The sequence below is a fragment of the Dendrobates tinctorius genome, unplaced genomic scaffold (genome assembly GCF_039654945.1).
Source record: "Dendrobates tinctorius isolate UK_male_01 unplaced genomic scaffold, ASM3965494v1 ptg000160l, whole genome shotgun sequence".
Taxonomy (NCBI): Eukaryota; Metazoa; Chordata; class Amphibia; order Anura; family Dendrobatidae; genus Dendrobates; species Dendrobates tinctorius.
Genome location: NW_027361827.1, coordinates 15,781,760 through 15,798,056, shown reverse-complemented (window position 1 = coordinate 15,798,056; position 16,297 = coordinate 15,781,760). Strand labels below are relative to the sequence as shown.

General features: G+C 47.6%; 1 pseudogene; it reads left to right on the top strand.

The window, feature by feature from the left end:
- The window catches only part of LOC141052382 (uncharacterized), a 38,298-nt pseudogene extending 22,861 nt beyond the window's left edge, over nucleotides 1-15,437 (top strand).
- Nucleotides 15,438-16,297: the final 860 nt, after the last annotated feature.

The window sequence follows — 16,297 nt, the reverse complement described above, 5'->3', positions numbered from 1 at the left end:
GTTCTCCTACTCCTTCGTTCCGCGCTGTTCTTTCTCTCTCTCATGGAAGCTTAGGTTGCAGTTCTACGTCTTTCTCCTTCTGTTCCTTTCCTAGGGAGCTCGTTCCACTAAGACCAGTCCTCAGCCTCGCCTGACTGACTGTCTTCCTCCACCTTGAGCTCCTGTCAGGCTGACCTCCTGTCAGCCTGCTCTCTGACTCAGACTCCCCGTCTGACTGAACTCCAGACTGACCTCAGACTGATCTGTAATTCTAAACCTTCCCAACCTTTTATATGAATATCAACTCCACCCACCTCCCAGCACATCTCGTGTTACGAAGCAAGAACCCACGAAAGGTGCTCTGCTATCCTCTAAGCATGGAGCCGCAATCTGGTCCATTGCTGAACTATCCTGTGTGTGGGTGCAGGTGTTGGAGTGTGGAAAGGAGTTCCCAACTTACCTAGTTGGTGGGGCACTACACCTTAGGAGAAGGTGCAGAACCTCTGTGGCGACTGAGCCTCAGGGGCGCCACATACCCCCCCGTTAAACACAGCATGTCCGCGGGCTGCAAGATAACAAAGTAGACAGCAAAGAAACATTCAAAAATTTTGTAATGCATAACAAACTTTTCTTATACTAATCTTCCTAGTACAGGAGGTACTCATCTTGAACGTTACAAACAATTCTATCTTAAATCCTATCTAAAAAAAAAAATTTAATTCTAAGTGCAATTCTCAATTCAAAGTGCTGTTCTCTGTAACACATTTTTCTCTCATTTTCCTTCTCTAGTACACATTTATTTTTCAACTTTCACTGTCTCTTCTAGACGCAAGACGCTGACCGCAAGTACCTGGTCCGTCACCTGTCTACTTTCAATTCTTTATTCGCATCACTCATCTCTATATCAGACATTCCTAATTCTTCTATAAAAGCCATTTCTCAGTTACTAATACTCTTGTAAAACACATTATCAAATACTTCACAGTAAAATATTCAACAGTTATTCTTGTAAGGTGCTTGACACCACTCCCAGCCGGGATCTCTTGCACTGTCCTTTGAGGTAGACATCATCTTCGAAAAGTGTCCATGCAAAAACATTATCTTCGCAAAGTGTCTTTTTATGTAAAACCAAGAAAGGGCACCTAAAGAGGTGCAACTATTTACAATAAAAGTTTTTGGATCACTCCAAGTTCATAATCGCTAGTTCAAATTGGGAAAACGCTGCCATTGCAAAAACTAGGCAACAAAAGTGCTACCAGAAAAACATGATAGCAAAAGCAAGGCACAACTGGTGTAAACAAACCCTCCTGGGTAACAAGATATGTAAATTTTCTTAGTGCTGATCCCCTCCTGGGGTTCTGGAAGCTGATGGGTCTGTTACTTGGGGTTCTGCAGGGGTTGCAGCTTGTATTTCTGCCGTCAGCGTTTCGGCCAAAGCGGCAGCGGGTACCGATAGATGTTGTTCTGCGACTGCAGGGGGTATCACAGCGAAGGATACTATGGCCGGCTTTTGCGGGTATAAAGCAATTTGGTGGCCACCCCCTGATGTCGGCACGATCACTGGACCGTTTCTGTCTGGGGGTGCGGCTCCTAATACTAGGATCATGGTAGGGGCAGTCATCATACCTGCTGCCTCCCGATGCTGTTCCGGCTCCTGCGGGGGCACTGGATCATGAACGATGGCAGCCGCAACCCCTGGGGTCGTCTGTCGTACAGCCGGTGGTTGTATCCGTTCCGGTTCAGGATCAGGACAGCCCGGCAGGAGCCTGCGTAGCCACGCCGGCTTCGGGCTGGGACTCCGCTCCCGTCTCACAATCTCCGGGACTCTCATGTATCTTCTCCTGGCAGTCTGCATCCAATGACAGCACCAGCCTGGCGGCAGCGGCGGGCGCTGTAAAGGGTGTCGGAGTGGTGGTACGCTCCGCGAGTGCTGCCTGGGGGAGGGTGGCTTCCCCCCGTCATTTTCTTCTGGCCTCCGCGCTCCTTCCATCATGGCATCTTGGCGTTCTTCTTCCTACTTCGGCCCCATTCCCGCCACTGGCTTCTTCTGCCCCTCCTTCCGGGGGCGGCGTCTTCTTCCAGCGCCTCAATACCAAGCCAGTATACGAACCCCTCGGGGGGTGGGCCATGTCACTGTCACATAGTAATTCAGGCAGGGAAGGCCCAATACTCTTTGCGGTCTTTTCCTAGGACCTCCCATCTCTTCACGCCCTTCTTCTCCGCGCCAGCGGACATTTCTAATGTTCATTTTACAGTCTATTAAATCAGGTCTTCTGCACATTTTCAAAAGCACAAAGTCTCACAAATTTCAGGTGCACAGAACCCGATGGCATCGGGTCTCGTCATTCTGTTCATGACGCTAAAATTGGGTCGCCCTCCCAGGGCTGTGGGGTATTCGGTACCGGGTCGGTGTCAGGGGAATGTGTCACAGCAACAGTGACCCGGTCCGTTACCCAGGGCACCCAAATCAATGGTTGTTTGTAATATAGTTTATGGAATAGTTCGTGACACCACCTGTGGTGTTTGGCAAGCAAGATGTTAAGCCAACGCTGCGTGCAGATCCTCTGGGGCTGATGGTGTGTTGCAGCAAAGATGGTGTAGCTCCCCACAGGTGAAGCTGTAACCCCAGGGCAGTGTGTAGGTGCAGGTAGTGTAAAGGATGATATCCAGATGTAGCGGTGTTGCCGGTGTTGGTGCACAATGACTGGAAGACACCAGGGCTTGTAGTTCCAAAGCTTTACTCACTGTTCGTGGTACACACTGGTGCCAGCCTCCGTGCCGTGTCCTCTGGGGCAGAGACTCAATCAACCTCCTGGGCAAGTAAGGCTTCTCCTCTCCAACACTCTGCCAACATGTACCTGTCCTGAATGACTCCTCTATTGCGCCTTTTAGTGTGAAGAGCTCCAGTACCGTGGTTACTCTGAAGTTCCTCCTGTCAGATGTTCCTAACAACTCTACTTGTATGACAGACAGCTGTAGCCTGATCAGGGACCTCCTAGATCCCGGCTCTCTATCCGTGTTGCTGTTGTGTCCCAAGTCTTGGATGGGAGTAGTGCATTTACAGCCAACTACTCCACCAGTGTCTGCTGCAGAACCATAAGTGTCCATACAACCTCGGGGACCTGGCCCCGGCCTTGCGCTGAGAACCTATAGGCAGGGTTCCTCTCCCAACCCACAACTCCTCTCTGTTCTCCTACTCCATCGTTCCGCGCTGTTCCTTCTCTCTCTTATGGAAGCTTAGGTTGCAGTTCTACGTCTTTCTCCTTCTGTTCCTTTCCTAGGGCGCTCGTTCCACTAAGACCAGTCCTCAGCCTCGCCTGACTGACTGTCTTCCTCCACCTTGAGCTCCTGTCAGGCTGACCTCCTGTCAGCCTGCTCTCTGACTCAGACTCCCCGTCTGACTGAACTCCAGACTGACCTCAGACTGATCTGTAATTCTAAACCTTCCCAACCTTTTATATGAATCTCAACTCCACCCACCTCCCAGCACATCTTGTGTTACGAAGCAAGAACCCACGAAAGGTGCTCTGCTATCCTCTAAGCATGGAGCCGCAATCTGGTCCATTGCTGAACTATCCTGTGTGTGGGTGCAGGTGTTGGAGTGTGGAAAGGAGTTCCCAACTTACCTAGTTGGTGGGGCACTACACCTTAGGAGAAGGTGCAGTATCTCTGTGGCGACTGAGCCTCAGGGGCGCCACATACCCCCCCGTTAAACACAGCATGTCCGCGGGCTGCAAGATAACAAAGTAGACAGCAAAGAAACATTCAAAAATTTTGTAATGCATAACAAACTTTTCTTATACTAATCTTCCTAGTATAGGAGGTACTCATCTTGAACGTTACAAACAATTCTATCTTAAATCCTATCTAAAAAAAAAAAATTTAATTCTAAGTGCAATTCTCAATTCAAAGTGCTATTCTCTGTAACACATTTTTCTCTCATTTTCCTTCTCTAGTACACATTTATTTTTCTACTTTCACTGTCTCTTCTAGACGCAAGACGCTGACCGCAAGTACCTGGTCCGTCACCTGTCTACTTTCAATTCTTTATTCGCATCACTCATCTCTATATCAGACATTCCTAATTCTTCTATAAAAGCCATTTCTCAGTTACTAATACTCTTGTAAAACACATTATCAAATACTTCACAGTAAAATATTCAACAGTTATTCTTGTAAGGTGCTGGACACCACTCCCAGCCGGGATCTCTTGCACTGTCCTTTGAGGTAGACATCATCTTCGAAAAGTGTCCATGCAAAAACATTATCTTCGCAAAGTGTCTTTTTATGTAAAACCAAGAAAGGGCACCTAAAGAGGTGCAACTATTTACAATAAAAGTTTTTGGATCACTCCAAGTTCATGATCGCTAGTTCAAATTGGGAAAACGCTGCCATTGCAAAAACTAGGCAACAAAAGTGCTACCAGAAAAACGTGATAGCAAAAGCAAGGCACAACTGGTGCAAACAAACCCTCCTGGGTAACGAGATTTGTAAATTTTCTTAGTGCTGATCCCCCTCCTGGGGTTCTGGAAGCTGATGGGTCTGTTACTTTGGGGTTCTGCAGGGGTTGCAGCCTGTATTTCTGCCGTCAGCGATTCGGCCAAAGCGGCAGCGGGTACCGATAGTTGTTGTTCTGCGCTGCGACTGCAGGGGGTATCACAGCGAAGGATACTATGGCCGGCTGTTGCGGGTATAAAGCAATTTGGTGGCCACCTCCTGATGTCGGCACGATCACTGGACCGTTTCTATCTGCGGGTGCGGCTCCTAATACTAGGATCATGGTAGGGGCAGTCATCATACCTGCTGCCTCCCGGTGCTGTTCCGGCTCCTGCGGGGGGCACTGGATCGTGAACGATGGCAGCCGCAACCCCTGGGGTCGTCTGTCGTACGGCCGGTGGTTGTATCCGTTCCGGTTCAGGATCAGGACAGCCCGGCAGGAGCCTGCGTAGCCGCGCCGGCTTCGGGCTGGGACTCCGCTCCCGTCCCACAATCTCCGGGACTCTCATGTATCTTCTCCTGGCAGGCCGCATCCAATGACAGCACCGGCCTGGCGGCAGCGGCGGGCGCTGTAAAGGGTGTCGGAGTGGTGGTACGCTCCGCGAGTGCTGCCTGGGGGGGGGTGACTTCCCCCCGTCATTTTTTTCTGGCCTCCGCGCTCCTTCCATCATGGCATCTTGGCGTTCTTCTTCCTGCTTCGGCCCCTTTCCTGCCACTGGCTTCTTCTGCCCCTCCTTCCAGGGGCGGCGTCTTCTACCAGCGCCTCCATACCAAGCCAGTATACGAACCCCTCGGGGGGTGGGCCATGTCGCTGTCACATAGTAATTCAGGCAGGGAAGGCCCAATACTCTTTGCGGTCTTTTCCTAGGACCTCCCATCTCTTCACGCCCTTCTTCTCCGCGCCAGCGGACATTTCTAATGTTCATTTTACAGTCTATTAAATCAGATCTTCTGCACATTTTCAAAAGCACAAAGTCTCACAAATTTCAGGTGCACAGAACCCGATGGCATCGGGTCTCGTCATTCTGTTCATGACGCTAAAATTGGGTCGCCCTCCCAGGGCTGTGGGGTATTCGGTACCGGGTCGGTGTCAGGGGAATGTGTCACAGCAACAGTGACCCGGTCCGTTAACCAGGGCACCCAAATCAATGGTTGTTTGTAAAATAGTTTATGGAATAGTTCGTGACACCACCTGTGGTGTTTGGCAAGCAAGATGTTAAGCCAATGCTGCATGCAGATCCTCTGGGGCTGATGGTGTGTTGCAGCAAAGATGGTGTAGCTCCCCACAGGTGAAGCTGTAACCCCAGGGCAGTGTGTAGGTGCAGGTAGTGTAAAGGATGATACCGAGATGTAGCGGTGTTGCCGGTGTTGGTGCACAATGACTGGAAGACACCAGGGCTTGTAGTTCCAAAGCTTTACTCACTGTTCGTGGTACACACTGGTGCCAGCCTCCGTGCCGTGTCCTCTGGGGCAGAGACTCAATCAACCTCCCGGGCAAGTCAGGCTTCTCCTCTCCAACACTCTGCCAACATGTACCTGTCCTGAACGACTACTCTATTGCGCCTTTTAGTGTGAAGAGCTCCAGTACCGTGATTACTCTGAAGTTCCTCCTGTCAGATGTTCCTAACAACTCTACTTGTATGACAGACAGCTGTAGCCTGATCAGGGACCTCCTAGATCCCGGCTCTCTATCCGTGTTGCTGTTGTGTCCCAAGTCTTGGATGGGAGTAGTGCATTTACAGCCAACTACTCCACCAGTGTCTGCTGCAGAACCATAAGTGTCCATACAACCTCGGGGACCTGGCCCCGGCCTTGCGTTGAGAACCTATAGGCAGGGTTCCTCTCCCAACCCACAACTCCTCTCTGTTCTCCTACTCCATCGTTCCGCGCTGTTCCTTCTCTCTCTTATGGAAGCTTAGGTTGCAGTTCTACGTCTTTCTCCTTCTGTTCCTTTCCTAGGGAGCTCATTCCACTAAGACCAGTCCTCAGCCTCGCCTGACTGACTGTCTTCCTCCACCTTGAGCTCCCGTCAGGCTGACCTCCTGTCAGCCTGCTCTCTGACTCAAACTCCCCGTCTGACTGGACTGCAGACTGACCTCAGACTGATCTGTAATTCTAAACCTTCCCAACCTTTTATATGAATCTCAATTCCACCCACCTCCCAGCACATCTCGTGTTACGAAGCAAGGACCAACAAAAGGTGCTCTGCTATCCTCTAAGCATGGAGCCGCAATCTGGTCCATTGCTGAACTATCCTGTGTGTGGTGCAGGTGTTGGAGTGTGGAAAGGAGTTCCCAACTTACCTAGTTGGTGGGGCACTACACCTTAGGAGAAGGTGCAGTACCTCTGTGGCGACTGAGCCTCAGGGGCGCCACACGCACATCGGTCTATCATCCCCAAACAGACGGTCTGGTAGAAAGGTTCAATAAGACGCTGAAATGCATGTTAAAAAAGGCAGTTTCCAAAGATGTGAAGGACTGGGATCTCTTATTGCCATATTTTTTGTTTACAGTGCGGGAGGTGCCTCAGGCATCTACGGGGTTTTCGCCCTTTAAACTATTGTACGGCAGACATCCACGGAGCTTACTCGATATAGCCAAAGAGGCCTGGGAGAACCAACCTACCCCCCACAAAAGTGTGATAGAACATGTTGCAAAAATGCAAGAAAGAATTTAGACAGGCCTACCCTTAGTCCGGGAACATATGGAGGCAGCACAACAGTCAAAGAGTCGGGTCTATAACCGGGGGGGGGGCTCGGGTAAGAACGTTTAGCCCTGGGGATCGGGTGTTGGTACTTGTGCCTACCGTAGATAGCAAATTCCTTGCAAGGTGGCAGGGACCCTACGAGATCATGGAAAAGGTGGGGCCAGTAGACTACAAAGTACACCAGCCAGGATGGAGAAAGCCAGAACAGGTTTACCATGTTAATTTGCTTAAACCATGGAATGATAGAGAAAACCTTGATGGGGATAGTCCGCTGCCTGCGCTTCAGATGGAGAAGGCTCCATTACCTCGGGGCGAGGCAGGAGAAGCCCAACCCGCTGTCAAAATTGCAGATACTTTGTCTCCTAGACAGGTTCAGGTGGTCCGGGAGTTCATTAGCCGAAACGTTTTTTCAGAGCTCCCCGGACACACCTCCCTAATCCAACATGACATTGTCACGGAGCCACAGGCCAAAGTCCGACTAAAGCCATATCTGGTACTTGAGGCCCGACAACAAGCCATCTCGGTAGAGGTGAAAACTATGCTACAGTTAGGGGTCATAGAAGAGTCCCAAAGTGAGTGGGCAAGCCCTATAGTCCTAATACGCAAGCCTGATGAGTCTCTAAGATTCTGTAATGATTTTAGAAAGCTTAAATGACATTTCAAAGTTTGACGCCTACCCCATGCCTCGGGTTGACGAGTTGATAGAGCGATTTGGGCAGGTACGGTATTTTACAACTCTGGACCTCACAAAAGGTTATTGGCAGGTACACCTAACAGAGGTGGCAAAGGAAAAAACGGCTTTTGTAACGCCTGAGGGTCTGTTGCAGTATAAGGTGTTACCCTTTGGGTTGCATGGTGCACCAGCAACGTTCCAGCGATTAATGGATATTGTTCTCCGTCCCCATCGCCGCTATGTCTCAGCCTATCTAGACGATATTATTGTGTACAGCACCGACTGGGAAAGTCACTTAGCAGAAGTACAGGCAGTGATAGACTCTCTGCCACAAGCAGGGCTAACTGCCAACCCAAAGAAGTATTCCATAGGGTTGGAGGAAGCTCGGTACTTGGGTTACGTCATTGGGAGAGGAGTTCTCAAGCCTCAAGTAAACAAAGTGGAGGCAATTCAGAACTGTCCCCGTTCTCTCACAACAAAACAGTTAAAAGTCTTTTTAGGTTTGGTGGGATATTACAGGCAGTTCATTCCCAACTTTGCAACCATGTACACGCCTTTAACAGACTGCTTAAAAGGAAGGAAATCTGTGATGGTCCACTGGAATGATCAGTTAGAGGGGGCCTTTACAAAGTTAAAAGAGGTACTGTGTGGTACACCAGTCCTGATCACTCCAAATTTCAAAAGAGAGTTCGTTGTGCAAACTGTTGCCTCTGAGATAGGGTTTGGTGCCGTGCAGTCTCAGGAGGTTAACGGGGAAGAGCATCCCTTTAGTTTCCTGCTGGAAACTTACCCCAGCTGACACCAGGTACAGTATTGTGGGGAGAGAGTGCCTGGCCATCAAGTGGGCACTGGAGTCATTGCGCTACTATTTGCTGGGGAGAACATTTTGGTTGGTGACTTCATTCCCCTCTTACGTGGATGAGTCAAGCTAAAGAGAGGAATGCCCGGGTCACCAGGTGGTTCCTGTCCCTGCAAAATTTTAAATTTTCAGTAGAACATCGGGCAGGCAGACTACAGGGCATTTTAGATGCCCTGTCAAGAGTTCACTGTATGTCATGAATCCACCCCTCTAGGGTTGAACATAGGAGGTAGGTATGTGGTACAGTAAAGGGTGTTTTACTGGATGGGAGATACATTTCTCCCAGCAGATTAATGTTTGGCCGGGTTTTTCCCTAAAGACAGGACCTGCGATGATGTCATGGTCATGTGATCAGCCCATGTGATGGCTACCTCACCGGTGGGAGGGGTTATGAGCTATGTAATGGAGGTTGGTATTTGGCACATGGTGAGTGTGTGTCTGGAAGTTACAGGAACTTGGCTGGACTTAGCCTGAACTTGTATACAGGATCCCCGTGCTGCAGGACTATAGCAGCAAGACTCTCAACAACCCTGGGAATGGCATCTGGCAGATGCTGCAGGACCTGGCAGCCGTTTAGTTAAGCCCGTCCTGTGCAAGGGGTGAGTCTGGGACCAGTGAGCTGGAGTATATTTATGTTTTTCCTTATTTTCTGTTAACCTGCTGTTTGCAAAGTGACATTAAACCACTGAAATTAGACTTTAAGCCTGTGTGTTGCCTCGATACTGCATCCCTGCCATTACCTACCAGAGCGGATCCCTACAATGTATATATAAAAGCTGTATGTGCCAAAAGGACACATTGGGTGTATGGGAGCCTATCGATGTGTTTAAAATACTGTATACACTGTCTTCTCCTCACTGTCCTTTAATAAACTGACCGAGTGGTGTCTGGGAGGGAAACATAAATCATATATAAAGATGCAGCCTTTATGTTTAGAAGGAAGGTCTTAAGGCCAGGGTGAGACTTGAGGGAAACTTGGACGAGTCTCGCACGTCAATAACCGGCACTGCCGCCAGCACTCGGATCGAAGCGTTTAGCTGCATAGAAATGCTTGCAGCTGAACGCTCTGATCCGAGTGCCGGCGGCAATGCTGGGTATTGGCGTGCGAGACTCGTCCGAGTTTCGCGCAAGTCTGACCCCGGCCTTAAAGTTAGACTCATCTGTGAACATTTGGTAACAGTTACAGTCATATGTAAAAGTTTGGGCACCCCTATTAATGTTAACCTTTTTTCTTTATAACAATTTTGTTTTTTGCAACAGCTATTTCCGTTTCATATATCTAATAACTGATGGACTCAGTTATATTTCTGGATTCAAATGAGGTTTATTGTACTAACAGAAAATGTGCAATCTGCATTTAAACAAAATTTGACCGGTGCAAAAGTATGGGCACCCTTATCATTTTCTTGATTTGAACACTCCTAACTACTTTTTACTGACTTCCTGAAGCACTAAATTGGTTTTGTAACCTCATTGAGCTTTGATCTTCATAGCCAGGTGTATCAAATCATGAGAAAAGGTATTTAAGGTGGCCACTTGCAAGTAGTTCTCCTATTTGATTCTCCTATGAAGAGTGGCATCATGGGCTCCTCAAAACAACTCTCAAATGATCTGAAAACAAAGATTATTCAACATAGCTTTTCAGGGGAAGGATACAAAAAGTTGTCTCAGAGATTTAACCTGTCAGTTTCCACTGTGAGGAACATAGTAAGGAAATGGAAGAACACAGGTACAGTTCTTGTTAAGCCCAGAAGTGGCAGGCCAAGAAAAATATCAGAAAGGCAGAGAAGAAGAATGGTGAGAACAGTCAAGGACAATCCACAGACCACCTCCAAAGACCTGCAGCATCATCTTGCTGCAGATGGTGTCACTGTGCATCGGTCAACAATACAGCGCATGCATAACGCCTTTTTGTATGACCAAACAACTCAATCTTTGTTTCATCAGTCCACAGGACCTTCTTCCAAAATGTAACTGGCTTGTCCAAATGTGCTTTTGCATACCTCAGGCGACTCTGTTTGTGGCGTGCTTGCAGAAACGGCTTCTTTCGCATCACTCTCCCATACAGCTTCTCCTTGTGCAAAGTGCGCTGTATTGTTGACCGATGCACAGTGACACCATCTGCAGCAAGATGATGCTGCAGGTCTTTGGAGGTGGTCTGTGGATTGTCCTTGACTGTTCTCACCATTCTTCTTCTCTGCCTTTCTGATATTTTTCTTGGCCTGCCACTTCTGGGCTTAACAAGAACTGTACCTGTGTTCTTCCATTTCCTTACTATGTTCCTCACAGTGGAAACTGACAGGTTAAATCTCTGAGACAACTTTATGTATCCTTCCCCTGAAAAGCTATGTTGAATAATCTTTGTTTTCAGATCATTTGAGAGTTGTTTTGAGGAGCCCATGATGCCACTCTTCATAGGAGAATCAAATAGGAGAACTACTTGAAAGTGGCCACCTTAAATACCTTTTCTCATGATTTGATACACCTGGCTATGAAGTTCAAAGCTCAATGAGGTTACAAAACCAATTTAGTGCTTCAGGAAGTCAGTAAAAAGTAGTTAGGAGTGTTCAAATCAAGAAAATGATAAGGGTGCCCATACTTTTGCACCGGTCAAATTTTGTTTAAATGCAGATTGCACATTTTCTGTTAGTACAATAAAGCTCATTTGAATCCAGAAATATAACTGAGCCCATCAGTTATTAGATATATGAAACTGAAATAGCTGTTGCAAAAACCAAAATTGTTATAAAGAAAAAAGGTTAACATTAATAGGGGTGCCCAAACTTTTACATATGACTGTATAACTTAAGGATAGGATGGACATGAGTAAGACCATATCGCTATCAGTAGAGCTAGCGTCACCCCCATCCAATAAGTTTGGTGCATGCTGCATATATGAGAAAACATATTGAATTAATAACCAGACACTTACGTCTCTGCCTTGCATGTTGTAGAATAACAAGAATGGGACATGGAATTAATAGAATAGAATTGTGCAGCAATTAAAAATGGCAGACTATGCTTATTGAAAACAGCAGAGTTATCTCAACTACAGTTTATGTACTGTAAAAAAAAATAAAAAAGTGCTTTACAGGGATTCAAACAGTATTGTCATCTCTTGAACGGAGACGGACTTGTTCTCTGGGCCCACACACTCTTTGGCCTTACTTACAGCAAATCACGATTCAAATGCTGTAGATGGATGCAGGGGAAGCACAAGTGTAACATACTAATAAAGCAACCACTCATATGCCTACCAAATAAGGAGGTGGTTGTTGTCTACTATTATAAATGCACACAGGATGCAGCTAGGTCCCATGAATATTGACTGGGTAAATAGGGTCTATCCTTGTGAGGTGCACATATATACGTAGTTTTGGTCAGCCTGTCTAGTTACATCATTAATAGGCTGTAGGCCAGAAACTGTGCACCAGATATCTGTGTAAGGCCAGTGTCACACTTGCTGTATGAAAAATTGGTCCGATTTTCTAGGCCGAGAATCGCACCAATGTTCTCCGTATGGTGATCTGTGTGTAATCCATTTGCAATGCAATGTGGCTCACATCTAAGTATCCATGTGACATCCGTATGGTATCCGTTTGTCATGCATATGCCGTGATTTTATCGCACACTTGCAAAATGAACATATAATGGATCCATAGCCTGAAATAAATTAAATTCCTAATTATCAACCCTATTTATCGGCTCAACAACAGGTTCTGTGGCGCCCCTGAGGATTCAGTTGCTGCGGAGGTACTGTACCTCCTCCTGAGGTGTGGTATCCCACCATCCAGGTAGGTTGGAGGCTCCTGACCACGCTTCAACACCTGCATCTCACACAACACAGTAGTTCAGCAAAGCCACATTGCGGCTCCCTGCTTGGAGTGTAGCAGAGCACCTTTGGTGGCTCCCTGCTTGGAACACGAAATGTGCTGGGAGGCGGGTAGAGTTAGAATACATAAAAGAGTGGGAAGGTTTAGGATTTGAGGTCAGTCAGTCAGTCGGTGAGTGGAGAGGAGTGAGGAGAGAAGATCCCTGGGAGAGGAATGGAGGAAGGAGGTGCTGTAGCAGACCTCAGTGACCTGGGTCTGCTGGCACGGGAAAGGAAAGAAGGAGAAAGACATTGAACAGAAACCTGATCTTCCATCAGAAGGAGAGACTAGTACGGAACGAAGGAGTAAAAGGGAACAGAGGACGTGGGTTAGGAGAGAACCCTGCCTAGAAGTTCTAAGCGCAAGGCCGGGGCCCGGTCCCCGAGGTTGTATGGATACTAATGATCCTACAGCAGACACCGGTGGAGTAGTGAGCTGTAAATGCACTACTCCCATCTAAGACTTGTGGGCACAACAGCAACTTGGATAGTGAGCCGGGACTCAGGAGTAAGGAGTCCCCGAAGCAGTCTACAGCTGTCTGCCGTACAAGTAGAGTTCATAAGAACATTGTACAGGAGGAACTCCAGTGTAACTCAGTATTAGGAGTACTTCACACCAAAGGCGCTATAAGAGGAGACGTTCAGAAAGGCACATGTTGACGGAGTGTTGGAAGGGAGCATTCCATCTGACCTGGAGGTTGACTGGGTCCCTGACCCGGAGGACACAGCACGGAGGCAGGCACCTGTGTGTACTACAGACTGTGAGTAAAGCTTTGGAACTACATGCCCTGGTGTCCTCCACTTATTCCCGCACTAACACACCCTGTACCACTACATCGGGGTACCAGCTTCTACACCGCCTGTGCCTCTCCTCTAACCCTACATCTACACTGCCCGGGGACTACAGCTCCACCTGTGGGGAGCTACACCATCTTGGCTGCACCACACCACCAGTCCCAGAGGATCTGCATGCAGCATCGGCTTATCATCTCACTTGCCGAACACCACAGGTGGCGTCACGAACTATTCCATTAACTACATTCCACCATTCAAACTTCCCCTATTAATTGGGCACCCAGGGCCACGGACCGGGTCACCGCTGCTGTGACACATCCCGCTGACACCGGCCCGGTACCGAGTACCCCACAGCCCTGGGAGGGCGACCCAATTCCACCCTCCAATCTTTGCATTAGAGTCCGTGCTTGTGTTTTGGTATTGCTGCTTTGTGTCAAACATGTTAGACAGGCTTACTTTCAACACTACTGAACTGGTTCTTTTCCACTGGGTTTTCTCCCGACGTTTTGGGGAGCCTTACCCAGTAATTGTGGATCCGAGGAGGTGGAGACAAATGTGGGTACATCTGCTTTTGAGGCGACAGCTGACTAAGGGGCATTTCCACTGTCAGTATGCTTCTCTATGCAGCCATCCTGACAAGTTCTACCAGTATTGTCGGATGAGTGTGCCAGCATTTGACATTCTGCTTGAGACTGTGCGCCCTGGGATCACCTTCAAAGACATCAAGATGCGCAAGTGTATTTCCACAGAGGAGCACCTTTTACTTATTTTACAGTATGTATTCATCCTCTATGTTGACAATGTATTTTATTTGTGTTTTAGCTAAATGCACTGATCCAATCCTTTTGTTGTAATGGTTTGTTCCCTTTTTTAAAATAATTTTTTGGATCACATTTTGCCTTTGACATTCCATGCTGTTTGTAATAGTTCCATAGGCATTGAATTGTGTTGTGTTTTGTTTAGGCAGGGCTTAGTGTGCACTGCCCATAGCTTTTAGGAAGTCCTATGCTGTTTAGTTGAGGCATGAATATGTCAATTTATAATTTTTTTTCTATTCACTTATAGATTCCTATCCACTGGGCTCTCCTATGCGGCTCTTCCTCTTGAATTTTTAAGTGGGAAATCCATCATCTCAGGCATTGTCTCTTCTACGTGCTCAGAAATATGGTCCTGACTGCATCAATCAGTAATGCCTGAGCGTAAAAAACAAGACTGGCTATGGATAGCCCGTGGCTTTGAGGAAACGTGCCAGTTTTCAAACTGCATTGGATCCCTGGATGGGAAGCACATCCGTGTCCGTAAGCCGCCAAACTCAGGGTCCCAATATTATAATTATAAACAGTTTTTTTCTGTAGTGCTGTTGGCCCTGGTCGACAGTGCATGCAGGCTTATAATTGTAGATATTGGGGCCTATGGAAGAACTGGAGACTCCAGAGTCTTCAATTCTTCCATAATGGGTCGGCGGCTGCACACTAATGACTTGGACCTCCCACCCCCACGTCAGCTACCTGGGTCTACAATGGATGCGGTGCCTTATGTGATGGCTGCTGATGAGGCCTTTCAATTAACCCACGTCATGAGGCCCTATCCACGTAGAGCCCTGGACCACCGGCGCAGAATCTTTAATTTCCGCCTATCGCGAGCACGACGACTGGTGGAGTGTGTCTTTGGCATTCTCTGTGCCAAATGGCAGGTCCTGCAGTCCGCCATTCAACTTAGTGAAGGAAATGTGAAGGAAATGTAAATGAGGTTATTAAAGCCTGTGTGATACTTCATAACTTCACCAGAATCCATGACTGTACATCAATTGATGGTGATGAAGTGGCGGATGGATATAATGGCATGGCTACTACACATGTACTTCAGCCACGTCGTCAGCCCTCTGGACTTAAAGTGCGGGATATGTTTACTAATTATTTCTCTTCACCAAAGGGATATACTCCATGGCAAGACAATGCAGTTTCTATGTTGTGATGGGTTTTTTTTGTTGAAAAATAAAGCTATGTTAATGTTTGAAGTGTGTGGTGTGTTGGTCTAATAATGATCAAGAACTGATATGAAACACATCATCTATATCGTTATAACACCAAAAACCACTCACATTGAATTAAAATGTTGTAATCAAAACATGCTTTTTGACAAAAAAAACATATTTTAAGCATATGGCATATTGGGCCACTAAAACTGGGCCTATACAAACCTGAAAAAGAAACCAAAACATTTGTCACAATGACACTTTGCCTTACAAATTATGGTAGGTTAGGGGTGGTGATGGTGGGAGGACAGCATACGAGGTTTGGCTACTTTGTGTGGCAACCTGAGTGTGACCCTGCAAGATGGCTGATGATGAACCAGGACTTCGGCCCAAGGTAGGTACCTGTTGGGTAGCAGGGTACTGTGCAGTATTGTATGGATGTTGGTAATCCTGTGTAGTGGCGTGGCCCATTTGTCCATACCTCCCAATATGGCCATGTCAAGCATACCCATGTTGGGACCACTATCCAACAGTGGGTCTGCTCAAGTGGCCATATTGGGCAGGTGCAGCAGTATCTGAAAATTGGACATGTGTTGGCCGATGTTGGGTTGTGGTGTGCGTGGCTGAAGGGTTGGCATAGGCGGGGAGGTGGTTCAGCAACTTTTAGAGCCTGCTCATCCTGGATTCCAGGCATTTGAAGTTGGTTACTGCTGGACATTTGCCACCTTTCTAGGAATACAAATACCAGGTTGGGATTATTTGGTGGGGTACAAGCATCTATTAAAATTTGGATTGCCCTTCTGGCCTGCAGCCTCACCTCACGGAGCATTGTACATAGGTAGCGTGCCAGACTGCGTGCATATGCTTCCTCACCATCGTCATTCACAGTGCGTGAAAGGTAGTCCAACACCCCAGTGTCCACTTGTCTCCTGTTGCCGGTGG